The sequence below is a fragment of the Podarcis vaucheri genome (genome assembly GCF_965113315.1).
Source record: "Podarcis vaucheri genome assembly, chromosome: 2".
Taxonomy (NCBI): Eukaryota; Metazoa; Chordata; class Lepidosauria; order Squamata; family Lacertidae; genus Podarcis; species Podarcis vaucheri.
In genome coordinates, this window is record NC_138760.1 from 100,457,468 (window position 1) to 100,472,178 (window position 14,711).

Here is a 14,711-nt window from a genome sequence, read left to right on the forward strand (position 1 = left end):
AGTTATTTACAGAGCCAGTTGCCTAGATTCAAATATCAGCTGCATTCTGAATTGAGATGACATAAAGAACATAGTTGCAGAGGTCATGTTTTGCCTATAGAAGGTTTGATAGATATGGGCTAGAACTGTAGGCTGTGAATTACCAGTGGTCTGCAAGCTTCATTCAGGTAGTTCATGGCATGCCTGTAAAAATACAATTAAAAATCATCCAGCACCTAGCACAGTACATTACAATTCCTACTACAGTGGTACCTCGGGCTACAGATGCTTCAGGTTGCAGACACTTCAGGTTACAGACTCTGCTAACCCAGAAATAGTACCTCGGGTTAAGAACGTTGCTTCAGGATGAGAACAGAAAATTTGCAGTGGCAGCGGGAGGCCCCATTAGCTAAATCGGTGCTTCAGGTTAAGAACAGTTTCAGGTTAAGAACAGACCTCCAGAACGAATTAAGTTCTTAACCCGAGGTACCACTGTACAGGCAGAAAATATTATTAATTAGTTCTCTGAGACCCTCCAGGAACCACTTGGATAGATGAATCAATAACTGAACCCTCTTTTTGAGAGAGCCCTTAAACTACAGTTTCCTGATTTGGACATCACAGGAAACAGTGGTTTAAGAGATGAGAAGGAAAGGACTGGAGTGAGAGAGAAGGGAAACACCTGGGAGACTTTGGCCTGCATTCTTTTTTTTCTTTTCTTTTTTAATAAGTTTTTATTGTTAAAATAGTTCATCATTAATACACATATACAAGCATACAAACATACATTTCATACAATCCTTAAAAGTGTTCAAACATACTTACACTCAATCCCACAAATAATTCCTTTTCCCATCACCATCCACCACCCCTCACCCCACCTTTGTGTTTGACTTCCAATCTACTCAATTACAATTTCTTTCCACTTCTATTACTTTCTTTCACACACCTTTAGCCTAATTTCATACTTCTTTTTCTATTACACATTGTTATCCATCTTATTTGATATTTCAGTATTTGAAACGGAACTTGTTTATTCTAATAGGAGTTCTGATTTTTCGATATGATTTTGCAAGTATCTTTTAAACACCTTCCAGTCCCTATCTATCTTTTCTTTTGAAATCCTTCCAATTTCTTCCATTGTTTTGGATATATTGTAATACTCCAATAATTTGGCAAGCCACTCTGTTTTTGTTGGTATTATACCACTTTTCCAGTTTTTCACAATCAGTAGCTTTGCTGCTACTGTTGCGTATAAATATAAGGTCTTATCTTCTTCCTTTAGGCTTCCTGGTACTATTCCCAATAGAAAACCTTCCGGTGTTTTCCTAAATGAATATCTAAACATTTTTTTCATTTCATTATATATTATTTCCCAAAATTGTTTGATGTTTAAACAATTCCACCATATATGTATCATAGTACCTTTTCCCGTGTTGCATCGCCAGCAGACATCGCTACAATTTTTATTCATTTTTGCGATTCTTTCAGGTGTTAAATACCATCTATGTTGCATTTTAAGGTAATTTTCTTTCAGTATATAACACATAGTGAATTTCATATCTTCTTTCCACAATTTTTCCCATTGTTCAAACATAATATTTTTCCCAATATCTTGCGCCCATTTAATCATTGATGCTTTAACCAATTCATCCTTTGTTTCCCACTCTAAAACCAGATTATACAATTTAGATATATTTTTTGATTTTTCTTGTATTAAGTATTTATCAAATTTTGATATTTCTTTTTCAAATCCTAACTTTTTGTCTTTCGCTAATCTATACTTAATTTGAATATATTGGAACCAATCACTAATATGAGCTTTAATTTCTGTGTAATCCTTTAATTCAAATTCTCCGTTTTCTTCCTTTAATACAGTTTTATAGGTAGCCCGATTTTCTTTCATATTTAATTTTTTCACTGCGACAATTTCTGCTGGCGATGCCCACCAGGGAGTTTTCGGTTCTAGGAGTCTTTTATATTTCTCCCACATTTTATATATAGATTTTCTGATTATATGCCCTAGGAAGCCTTTATGTACTCTCACTTTTTCATCTAATTGATAGGCATGCCATCCAAATCTCGTCTCTACTCCCTCTAAATCCAATACATCCGAGTCATCTAATTTGATCCATTCCTTTAGCCAGGTCAGACCCACCGCATCGTGATATAACTCCATATCTGGGAGACCAAATCCTCCTCTCTCCTTCTTATCTATCATTATTTTGTGTTTTATTCTTGGCTTTTTCCCTGACCATACGAATTTAGCCAAATCTCTTTTCCAGTTATTAAAACATTTATCTCCTAGTATTGGGATACTTTGAAATAAAAACATCATCCTTGGTAATACGTTCATCTTTATTACCGATATTTTCCCTAGTAAGGAAAGATTTAATTTCCCCCATACTTGCAAGTCATTTTTTATTTCATTCCATGTTTTCCCATAGTTCTCATTACTTAAATCTATAGTGTTTGTTGTTAAATTTATTCCAAGATACCTTATTTTCTTTTTAATTTCCAATCCTGTAATTTCTTGTAATTTCACTTTATCTTTTTCGTCCATATTTTTCACTAATATTTTAGTTTTCCCATAGTTTAATTTAAATCCTGCTAATCTGCCATATTCGTTTATGCATTCCAATATTCTAGGTGTACATTGTAGGGGATTTTCTGTTGTGATCATAACATCATCTGCAAAGGCTCTTAACTTATATCTTTTTTCACCAACTGCTATTCCTCTTATTTGGTTGTCCTGCCTTATTTTCTTTAATAGAACCTCTAATACTATTATAAATAACATTGGGGATAGGGGGCATCCTTGTCTTGTACCTTTAAAGATGTTGTTCTCCAAACTCTCCATTAATAATAATTTTTGCTTTCTGTTGGTTATATATTGCATTTATACCTTTTTGGAATTTTTCACCTAGACACAATTCTTTTAATAGTTTTTTCATAAATTCCCATGAGATTTTGTCGAAAGCCTTCTCCGCATCGATTGAAATCAGGGCTGCTTGTTTGTCTCTTCTTACTTGTAGATATTCCATTATGTCTATTATATTTCTGATATTATCCTTTATTTGTCTACCTTCCACAAATCCAGCCTGATTTTTATGTACTATTTTTCCTATAATTTTTTTCAACCTGTTAGCCAATAATCCTGCATAAATTTTATAATCAGAATTTAACAATGAAATGGGTCTATAATTTGAGACAGATTCCAAATCCGTACCTTGTTTTGGCAGGAGCGTTATATACCCTTGAGTCCAAGAGTCTGGAATATTCCCCTTCTCTACTGCTTCCTCTATTACTTCTTTTAGTGGGTCGATTAATTCATTTAACATTTCTTTGTAGTATTCTGCTGGTATGCCATCTGGACCTGGGGATTTCCCTATTTTTAATTTTTGAATTGATTCCTTAATTTCTACGGTTGATATTGGTTCAATTAATAATTTATGGTATTCTTCTGCTATCTCTATTAATTTATTTTTCTTTATATATTCCTCTATTTCTTCTATTGGCACTTCATCTTTTTGATATAATTTTTTGTAATATTTTTCAAATTCTTTTTTAATTTCTGTCATATCCCTTATTGTCCTCTCTTCTACTTTTATTTTATTTATTAATTTTTCATTTCTTTGTTTCTTTAGTTGCCAGGCAAGGATCTTGCATGGCTTATTTGCCCATTCAAAATTTTTATATTTCCAAAATTTGATTTGTTGTTCTACCTCCTGTTCTATAATTTTATTATATTCTACTCTCAGCAATTTAATTTCTTGATTTAATCTCTCTTTATTTTTGCTTGCATAGGCCAATTTTTCCTTCCTTTTAATTTCTTCTAAAAGCTCCCTTTTCTTTTTTTCTTTATTCTTATATGCTATTGAGTTTTGTTGTATGAAATATCCCCTAACAACCACCTTCCCAGCATCCCACACTGTTTTAACATCTGTCCCTTTCCTCCAATTGTTTTCAAAATATTCCTTTATCAGCTTTCTGGTTCCTGCCAGAAAGAATGTCCTGCATTCTAAGCTTGTGCTTGTTCTTCCCACCCTTCAGGTATTTATAGGAGCTATGGCCCATGGGCATGCAGCTCTGGCATGAGTTCAAGGGCTTCTGAACTAAAGGACTCTTGAGTTGTGACTCTTAGTCATCAGCCAAGCATTCCCTGTTGGCCCAAAACTGAGGAGAGTTCTGCTTCCAGTTTGTTGTGGCTGTTTTAGTGTACCTGATGTAATGGTTTGTAAACTGCACACTTTATTGATTTTTATTGTAGTGTTTCATTTGTTGTTTTAGATTGTATGCCCTTCAGGATAGAATTCTTATTTTGATTGTGTACAGCACTATGTACATTGATGGCAATATATTAAACAAACAAAGAAAGAATAGTAGATGCCAAATATTTAGTAGTGATAAAGGAGTGGGATTTGGGAAAGAATTCTCAAGGTTCGAAAAAGAATTTACTGGAGAACAATGAGAAATGTATAAGCTACTGTTAGAATGGGGCACTAAAGATGAAGAAGTTAAAGCTGTAATGATACACTGGGCAAAAGATGTGGGTTACAATATACAATTTAATTGATGGGAGAAGTTGTGGAAAGAGAACTTAAAATTTATGGCTTGTTGTACATTGAAAGAAAACTATATGAAAATGATGTACTGTTTGTATTTGACTCCAGTAAAACTAGCAAAAATGTATAAAAACACAAACATGTATAAAAATGCTATACAATGAATTGGGGGGGGGGATGTTTAATATAACTTTTATCAAAAAACCAGAAGCCTTTTTACTAGGGTTAACAGGAGACGAAATACCAAAAGAATTAAAAAGACTATTTATGTATGCAACAACAGCTGAAAGAATGCTACTTGACCAGAAGTGGAAGGAAGAGAAAGTCCCAACTGAAGAAGAGTGAATAACCAAGATTATGGACTATGCCGAAATGGCAAAGATGACCGAGAGGATCAGGCACCAAGATGACAAGAAATTTAGTCAAGAGTGGGAAAAGAGTATAGAATATCTTAAAGACCACTGTGTATACTTAAAAATGTTAGCAGGATTGTTGTAACATGTATAATGTAATATTAGCTGTGATGGGATGATGAGCTGCTTGTGCGTAAAATCGTAGTCCCTCAGAGTCTGTGCAAGTTCACAAACCTCTGTCTGTGACGGAGCCCCTCAGACATGGCTGCTCTAGTCACTTGCAGATTCCGACAGTGGTTGCTTTTGGAATCGCTTCCAGCATAAAAGCTCCTTAACGGAAACACGTCTTCTGGACTCGCGGCGTGACAGTTTCCGGCGAGGAGTGGGTCTCCCTATGGGAGGTCCAGAAACCTCCCCACTGTTCTCGCTGGACGTGTCCCTGAGCCCTCCCTCTTGCTCGCTTTCCCTCAGAGATCCACCTCTCCCCCTGCTGGTTCCTGCTTCAGCTGCTGAGTCTCTCCCAGCCTCCGTGAGCCCTTCCACCAGAGACCCACCTCTCCCCCTGCTGAGTCTCTCCCAGCCTCCGTGAGCCCTTCCACCACCTGTTCCTCCGATGGCAGTTCCCTGACATTAGCTAAGGTAAAAAAGGAGATAAAATGGATAAGAAAAATGTAATTAGATTAAAAAAAATATGGGGGGAAATTTGGAAATCGGGGGTGGGGGGTAGTCCAAGGGTTTCAAGTAATCCCAGGAGTGTACAATTTGAAAACGATGTGAATGTATAAGAATTTTGCTTTAAAAATGAAAATAAAATATTTTTTAAAAGATGCCAAATAAATGGGCAAGCACATAGTTCATTTCTCACTCAATAAACCACTGTTTATTAGACTTGGGTCATGATGTCTGAATCAAGCATAAGCACATTGGGTAGGCTAACCTGTTTCGGTGTTTTGCAATGCAGTCCTGCACATATTTCTTCCCACAGGCCACAAATAGTCCGAAAACATCCACCCACACTGCCAATTTATTTTAAATGCACAACAAGCACTCTTTCTAGCAACACACATTTTCATTTTCTCTTGTAGAAAAGGAATGGAAAGTAATAAATGGGCTGGTGACCCAGTAGTTTTACACCCTGAAATGCCTGGGTTGGTATGGAATAAGGTTACGATGCCAAATGCACAAGTTATTGGAAGAATAAAGCAATGGAAATAGGCTCTCTCAGAACCAGGAGATCAGGGTTCATTTCCAAGCTAGACTCAAACACTTCCCTCTTTTGCTGTTTTCGTTTCATAAGAAATGTATGAGAGCCAATCATGGAAGGGATGCATTACTAGACCTGTATTCATAAATTGAGAAGGTTACTCGATTTATAGAGGCTCATAGAGTTTGGACAATAAAGTCACAGAAAACTAAAGGCAGTCTTCTACCAATCTGTGTTTCATCAGCTCTCCAACATGTCATGTATATCGTGTCCTCCTCCCAGAGAGCATGTGTTGTGGTGAGATCATCAAGGCTGACTTCTCTGCTGTTATGGGTGGGAGCTATTGGATAGCCAAAACAACCCGATTGGTGGTCCCTCGATAGCTGGGGTAATTCTGGCCAATGGGATCGTTTCATGCATTAACCGAGGGACCTATATGTACCGCTGCATGTTGTGTTGAGCTTCCTCTTTTCGCCTCATGCACTGGATCACCCGCCCACCCACCCTATATTTAGGGTTCATTATGACCTTGCTATGCCATCATGGGTCATCTGTTTTTGGGACAGGGACCTGGTAGGAATTTTCCCATTTGGCTGATTAGCTGGTGCCACTTGGGTTTCGCCTGCCGCGTAGCAAATCATCCCAACTTTGTAAGGTTTGGCGGTTAGGCATTGGTTCAATGTGGAGTGGAGGGGAGGTTGTCACACCTGCCCCTCCAATGCGCAAAAGGGTATTCCGTTAAAGGAATCCAGGGGCTCGCCTTGCTTTTGTCTGATCCCCTACCAGGGTTAGGGCCACGCCAGAGCCTCTGGGAGCATTTGGGGTGAGCTTGAGTCTGAGCCTGGTCGGTCCTATGCTCCCCCAGGATGTTTTCCCTTACTGACCTCTGCCAGAGTCCAGTCGCCAGCGCTGCCCTGCCAAGGTCAGGTGCAGCTAGTCAGGAACCAATGCCTAAGCAAACCACTCACAATCTGTAATCAATAAAGTTGTGGCCAAAATTATGCCAATAACCTTAAACTAAATTCTGTGTCAATTGTGTCTTTATTTATTCGGGGAGGTCTTGGGAGCTTAACACACAACTCATGGGCTCCTTTCTATACACAGGCCTAGTTTAAAGAGTCACGTATCAAGACTCATTGCCTCTGCTGTGTGCAACAAAATAGGCTGATAATGGCCTGGTTTGTTTGATAATAGTAAGCCATAAGACAATAACTTTGGGGGTCAAGATTACCATTGGCCTGATGTAAACTACAGAGAAAAGTGCCTATTGCAATGGGCTTGAGAAACAGTGGTTGCCAGGGTGACCAGGTGGAAGGGATGCTAGAAGCGGAAGAGGAGGAATTGTTTTTGGCAAGTGCTGCTGGGAAGGAGAAGGAGGCAGTGGCTCCAGCAGAAGCCATGCTGGCTGGCTGGCTGGCTGGCTGGAGCAAACTGTTACAGACAAGCCCTGCTTGAGATGTAAATGCTGTGTCTCTCTCTATAAAATTCAGGTGTAAATGTGTGTGAATAAACCGTATTTCATAAAGTCAGTAGACTCTGCCGTTCCTCATCCCAAAGCTACACAAAACCTGGTTAAGTACCAAAGCACCCCCCCCCCCAAACTTGGAATCTTGCTACCGCTTAGCAGAAATTGGGATGGCCTGCAACAATATGTCTGCATCGTAAGTCTGCTGTAATATGCAAATTGGCAGCTCATCTAGAATCATAATGTAGCCACACAGATTAAAAATGCCCTCGACTGCAGGTGGGCAGCATCAGAATTAATTTTTCCTGGAAACGTAAGCCAAAGAAAAGGGAGAGTGGAGGTGTCAGGGATTGAGTCGACATCAGGTGACTGGAACCAGGTCAAAGCTGCTAAAAGTGAAACAAGCAGAAACCTTGCTCCTTTGTGGATGCTGGTCATCGACGGGGCTGAACGTATCACAAAACAAATCACCCTAATACAAAGCACAGAAAATCAGCTAGTAAACAAGACAACTCTAATTATTTAACAGCAGACTCTGGAATAATTAAATGCTGGTAACCCAAGTAGCTAAAAGCCAATTATGTAACCACAGGATCCAAAATATTACAGCCGCGTTATCTAAATGAGTAACTAGCAGCTATTTATTTTAAAGTTCTTCCCCAGGCACCTCTCTTAAATTCCATATGCCCAGATCTTTGTCGCTTATTCTTTATAGTAGGGATGGGAAACTGGGTCCAGCTAGCAGACCAGATCCAGAAACTCCCATTCCTGTGCCCCCCCAAACCCTTTATGTGGCCATTTTGACAGGTTTTATGAGAGAGGGGGGAAAAAAACCTGCCCAATATTTGATTGTTTATTGTTTAGATGAGAACATTCAGGAAGCTGTGTTCAGGAGTGGAAGAATGTTGGGAGGGGGTGTCCCTGCTGCTTTTAAGTTTAAGATGACACCCTTCTTAAGGATACAATTTTATTTCATATGCATCTAATGCCAAATTTTTGCATCTCTAGGGACTGAAAAAACCAAGGCTAAGCACCACAGATGGACACATTTTCACAACTAAAATAATATGTCATTGTCTGGATCATTGTAACAGATGGTTTTACGAATAAAAATGTTTATTATTATTCTGCATTCATGCCATTCAAACATAGAATCTGATATGGGCACATAATTCAACATCCTGGACACTTCTGGTGTTGATCCTGTATAGATCTGCTCCCCAGCAAGTGGCGAGTCAGAATTTTACTGGCTGTAAACCCCAAAGAGACATTTAGCCATGACTCAGTTCAGCAATTGGTAGACTTCAGATAGATACATCCATCATTCTTGCTTTCACAGGCTGTGAAGCAATGTGGGTGGAAGAGTTTGATCTGATATATATTTTAATATCTTGAAATATTCATGAATACAACTAGAAACAAATATTTAAAAATAAGACATGAAGGAATTAACCATTTTGTATTTTTATTTGACCAGGAGAGTCAAAGTTCAGCCCAGGAAACAGAAACTTCAGGATCCAGAAACTTAAAAGTTCAGGTGGGTGGGGGAGAGAAACTAAATAAATTTTGGGAAACTATACTGGCTTTCCGATTGGCCAAGAGGTTGAGAGGAAGTGTTAGAACAATCTCCTCTCTCCTCTCTGTCATGTGGTGTTCTGGGGATTATCCTGACCCCCCCCCCAAACCACTTTGGGGGGAGCATGGGGGCACAGCAGAAGCAGCTCCATTGAGCTTGTAGGACTTATTGCGCCAGTTCCTACTAGCACAACTGTTTAGTTGAATCCAGCCAATGCTTTTTTCAGGGGTTACTCAAGGGTATGCAGTACCAGTACCTCTTTTTGTTGTTGATAAACAGTGTGGCACTTACTGTAACAACTTCATGGTGAGTACCGGCACCTATTTTTCTAGAAAAAGCACTGAATCCAGCCCATAACTTAAGGGGTACTGATTGTTGTAAGGACATCACTGGCTACAACTCCCGAGTTCCCTGGGAACAGGGGTTGCTTGTTCATCCGCTCTGCCATTGTAGCTCTGGGATATTGATCGTAGGCCGGTATCGCAGTGGAGTGTTCAGCAGCAACAGAGATAGTGAGACGGAAAGAAAAGTTGTTAAGCACATCCTACATTAGATTTGTGATGGTGGCATTGCAGTCAGGAGCTTATTTGAGAATATCAGAGTGATGTGTGGGATTAGCTGCCTTCAGCTTCAGCACCCACTGAGCTCCCGAGCTTGATGGACTTACATTCTAATCCTGTTTTAATATATTTCCTATTTCCTCATTTCTGATGATCTCCAAGCCCCTCAAAATTCTACCCTCAGTGCAATTGCAAGCCTGCTAATAAACAGCGTGCCATTATTTTGAGGTATTCTGCATTATTATGTTGCTTTTGTGGTACTGATCATTGCAACTTTCTAAGATGGCCGCTGTTCCATTTCAATGCCACTCTGATGCTTAATCGTCAGCATGTATTACACTTGTCATGGAAGGATAACAGGAAGGAAAATATAGGCCCAATTCTCCAGAGATGCAAATGAGAACTAGGCAGCAGCTTTTAGCTTGCCGTTCTGTTCTTCTTAAAACAAATATCAGTATATTCTTCTTTTAATGATATCACTGAACATACCTCTGTGTATCCTTTGTGCGGGGTGTCAGTACATGGGAGTTGCCTGAGTTGCATGGGAGTCTCTGATGGGATCATTCCCATGGTTTTTATCCATAATACATGAAGTACCTTTAGGAGGGACAGCAGAAAATGCTGCTCTCCTGCAACAAGCAACCAAGTTTACTGCCAGGGAAAGGATGATGTATGGAGCTAGCCAGAGACTTCAAGATTACTTATTTAATTCTCTACTCTTTGGCAGTCTTGCTGGACAACTCATTTAGCTGCTCCTCGCTTTGGATTCCTAGATGCAATACAGAGATAATAGCATGCCTCCAAAGACCAGCAGTACTTTGATGGCAGGTGCCTATGGATGCTCTTCAGTATAAGGCATGGCAGGAGGGAGCCTTCATATGATTTTATTTTGAAGCCCTTTGACTGATGTTGCAGGTGCTATTGCACAGTGTTAATAACCCACATAAGCTGATTTTTCCCGGTGGGTACAGTGGGCATGTTTGGTTTCCCCATTTTTTATTTTTTATTTTTTCTCTAGCTAGAGAAACAGAGTGGTGATATGTGCAAAGGAGGGGGGCATTCTCTTTTTGGGAGCAAGGAGTCGCTTGCATTTCCCAGATAACTCTTCCCATAAAAGACAGAGAAGCCCTCTGTTTAGTTTTTCCGCACTTTTTCATGTCCTGCTGCTTGCCCCCAGGGAAAAAACCCGCTCTTTAGTGCTCAACTGGAGCAAATGGCAATCCACTATCTCCATGTCATGCATTAATTTTATAAACTTCTATCATGACACCTCTCACTTGCCTTTTCTCTAAACTAGGAAGTACAAAGGGACGCGGGTGGCGCTGTGGATAAAACCTCAGCGCCTAGGACTTGCCGATTGCATGGTCGGCAGTTCGAATCCCCGCGGCGGGGTGCGCTCCCGTCGTTTGGTCCCAGCGCTTGCCAACCTAGCAGTTCAAAAGCACCTCCGGGTGCAAGTAGATAAATAGGGACCGCTTACCAGCGGGAAGGTAAATGGCATTCTGTGTGCTGCGCTGGCTCGCCAGATGCAGCTTGTCACGCTGGCCACGTGACCCGGAAGTGCCTGAGGACAATGCTGGCTCCCGGCCTATAGAGTGAGATGAGCGCACAACCCTAGAGTCTGGCAAGACTGGCCCGTACGGGCAGGGGTACCTTTACCTTTTACCTTTAGGAAGTACAAAACGTTGCAACCAGTGTTATTTTTCTAGAAAATGGTGCCCACCTGAGAGATGCCGGAACTGAGTTCCAGTGAGTTCTGGATTTTTAAAAAGTCCCTCATAGGGACTCCTCATAGGGGAGTCACACCACCCCCTTGAACATTTGGGTTCCTCTTTTCTGAACCTTTTCTGAATACACACCAGGCCATTTTGGAAAGTTCATCATGTGCTACTTCTGGGCTGTGTAAAAAACAATGTTTCCCAAAGGGTTTGCAAAAAATTCATCTGGTAGCCAGATGTGAAATATTTTGACTTATACCGGGTGTTGAGATTCTGCTCTAATAGCTCAAGCCAAGCCCCAACTTAGAGGCTGCTGGTTAGATGAGTGAGATGGTGCCATTTAGCCTGCATGATAGTTTCCATGTATGTTACTCAGGGTCTACCTGCTGACAGGTAGACATCTCTGGCAGGTAGAGCATGATAACCATATGAATAAATTTCCTGTGATTTTGCATGCATTTATGGCAGCAACATTAAACCTTTGTCAGTTAGAGAGGCTGAGTCATTTGCCATCAATTCTGCCCTTCATGGCCTTCTGCTCTCAGTTGACAGTCACGGATACACCTTTAAGACCCTATTCCTGGAAGACAATCTTACTTGGCTATGAGTGATCGCTAAAGAGAGAGAGACTGGTGCACAACAGCCTATTCAAGCCTTGCCTTCCATTAAGTTCACAGGTTGTTTCCCTTCTGAGCTCTGATGTGGAATTCCCTTCAGGTACATTTGAGACAGGGACATAAACTTCAGCTATTCAGCCACATCTCATTCCCAGAAGAGTTCACCTTCATACTGTAGCATTGTATCATGCTCTATTTTTAGACGCTGGCAGGCTCCACAAAGTAAAGGGGGAAAGACAAAATCTCTCCCGACCCAAAGGATGTTCGTGGCATGGTATAACATTTGAATATGACATACATGTGTAAACTTCAGACCACCATGTCCTGAAAAACATTTACTTCCATTTAACAATGCAGAGATCAGCTGTACAGTGGTACCTCGGGTTACAGATGCTTCAGGTTACAGACACTTCAGGTTACAGACTCTGCTAACCCAGAAATAGTACCTCGGGTTAGGAACTTTGCTTCAGGATGAGAACAGAAATCGCACAGTGGCAGTGCAGCGGCAGCGGAAGGCCCCATTAGCTAAAGTGGTACCTCAGGTTAAGAACAGTTTCAGGTTAAGAACGGACCTCCAGAATGAATTAAGTTCTTAACCCGAGGTACCACTGTACACTGGTGTGCATTGGAGGGGGGTTGTATTTAAGTCTATTCAAATGTTACACCTGCACATAGGCTCATCTAGCTGCTCCTTGTGGGCTTAATACAGAAGCTGCAGTAGGTACAGAAAGCAACTAGGTTGTTGAATGGGATATCTCACTGAAGCCCTCAACAGTTTGCCCTGCTCCTTTCCCAGGGAAAACCCACTCTTTAGCTCTAAATTGGAACAAATGGCAATCCACAGAAACCTGATTGTCAAAATGTTTTTCTTCATCTCTCATAACGTAAGAACTTGTAGGCATCCCGTGAAGCTGAACATCAGAAGATTTAGACAGATAAAAGAAAGTCCTTCTTCATGCAGCACATAGTCACATTACGGAACTGGCTCCCTCAGGAGGCAGAGATGGCCACCAAACTGAATGGCTTTAAAAGAGCATTAGACAAATTCATGGGGCGGGGGGAGGGTTATCAATGGCTGCTAGCAACTACTAGCAGGAGTTATGCTTGGCCTCCACAATTTGGGGCAGCTAAGCTTCTGAGTACACCAGTTGCTGGAAACCACAGGAGGTGAAAGGGCTCTGCTGCTTAAATCCTGCTTGCTGGTTTCCCACAGGCATCTGTTTGTCCACTGTGAGAACAGGATGCTGGACAAGATGGGTCATTGGCCTGATCCAGCAAACTGTTATTATATTCTTAATTCCACAAGAAGTGTTTAAGCCAAGACACTGCTGAGCAGGACAAAAATGCACTCACCTCCCTGGTTTGAACTTGCTCCCTGCCTTGCAGGTCTTTTCCCACCTGCCGTGGGAGGGCGGAGCCCTGACTGGCTGCAACTACCAAAAGCTGAACAGATTCTTAGGCTGCGGTATTGCTTAGAGTTTTGTTTGGGGGGAGAGGGGGGGGTTGTTGTTATTGATATTAATTTTCAGAACTTTATTTTGTACCTTCATTATGATAAGCATGGAAATTGATCAGTTTGGTTGTGAACTTTTATGACTACTTTAGTTACGTTTGAATTACGCATTTTTTTCGTGTTGCAAGCCAACTTGAGCATGGTTTCCCCTGAAAAAACATGCTGTTTGCTGCTGAATCAGAACAAGCGACAGTCTGCAAGAAACTTGATTGCCGTTTGGTCTGCTTCAGTGGTAAACTGTGGGATTTCCTGGGGGAAGCAGTGGGGCAAACAGAGGTATGGATGAGTCCTAAGTGCATGTATCAGAGGCATCAAATTTTAGTTTGTACTATGAAGGCCCATATTTTTCTGGGTGCTCCAGCCCTGCAAATTAGTACAGCTCCAAAGCTTTAACCAATCTTATGCTAGCCTGATTATTTCATGCTTTGCCAATGTATAAATCCTTTTTGTGCTCAGTTGCAGAGGGGATTGTTTCCTCGGAGGATTTATCTTAGGCCTGAAGCCACTGCAGGAGGAAGAGACGCTGTGGAAAGCAAAGTGGTGTACTTTAATTTTAATTTTAATTTTTTACTATTTTAATTTTATGGATAAAATAGTATTTTTCTCCTAATTGTCCAATATAAACAAAAATAAAGCCTGCTCCCAATTTCCAGTCTTCTTGTGTCCTGGCAGCAAAACAAATGAAATAACCAACAGGATTGTTAAATGTTATAGAATAATGTTCATTTTATTAATAATAGTGCAAATGTCTTAAAATTATTGTTGTTTTTATAAGCCTGTTTTTTAAAAAATATAAATAAAAAATAGCATTAAACATAAAGGTAAAGGTAAAGGTAAAGGGACCCCTAACCATCGTGGATGACTCTAGGGTTGTGGCACTCATCTCGGCGTACAGCTTCTGGGTCATGTGGCCAGCATGACTAAGCCACTTCTGGCGAACCAGAACAGCGTACGGAAACGTCATTTACCTTCCCGCCGGAGCGGTACCTATTTATCTACTTGCACATTGATGTGCTTTCGAACTGCTAGGTTGGCAGGAGCAGGGACCGAGCAACGGGAACTCACCCCATTGCGGGGATTCGAACCACCGACCTTCTGATTGGCAAGCCCTAGGGCTCTGTGGTATAGACCACAGCACCACCCGCATCCCTAGCATAGTGG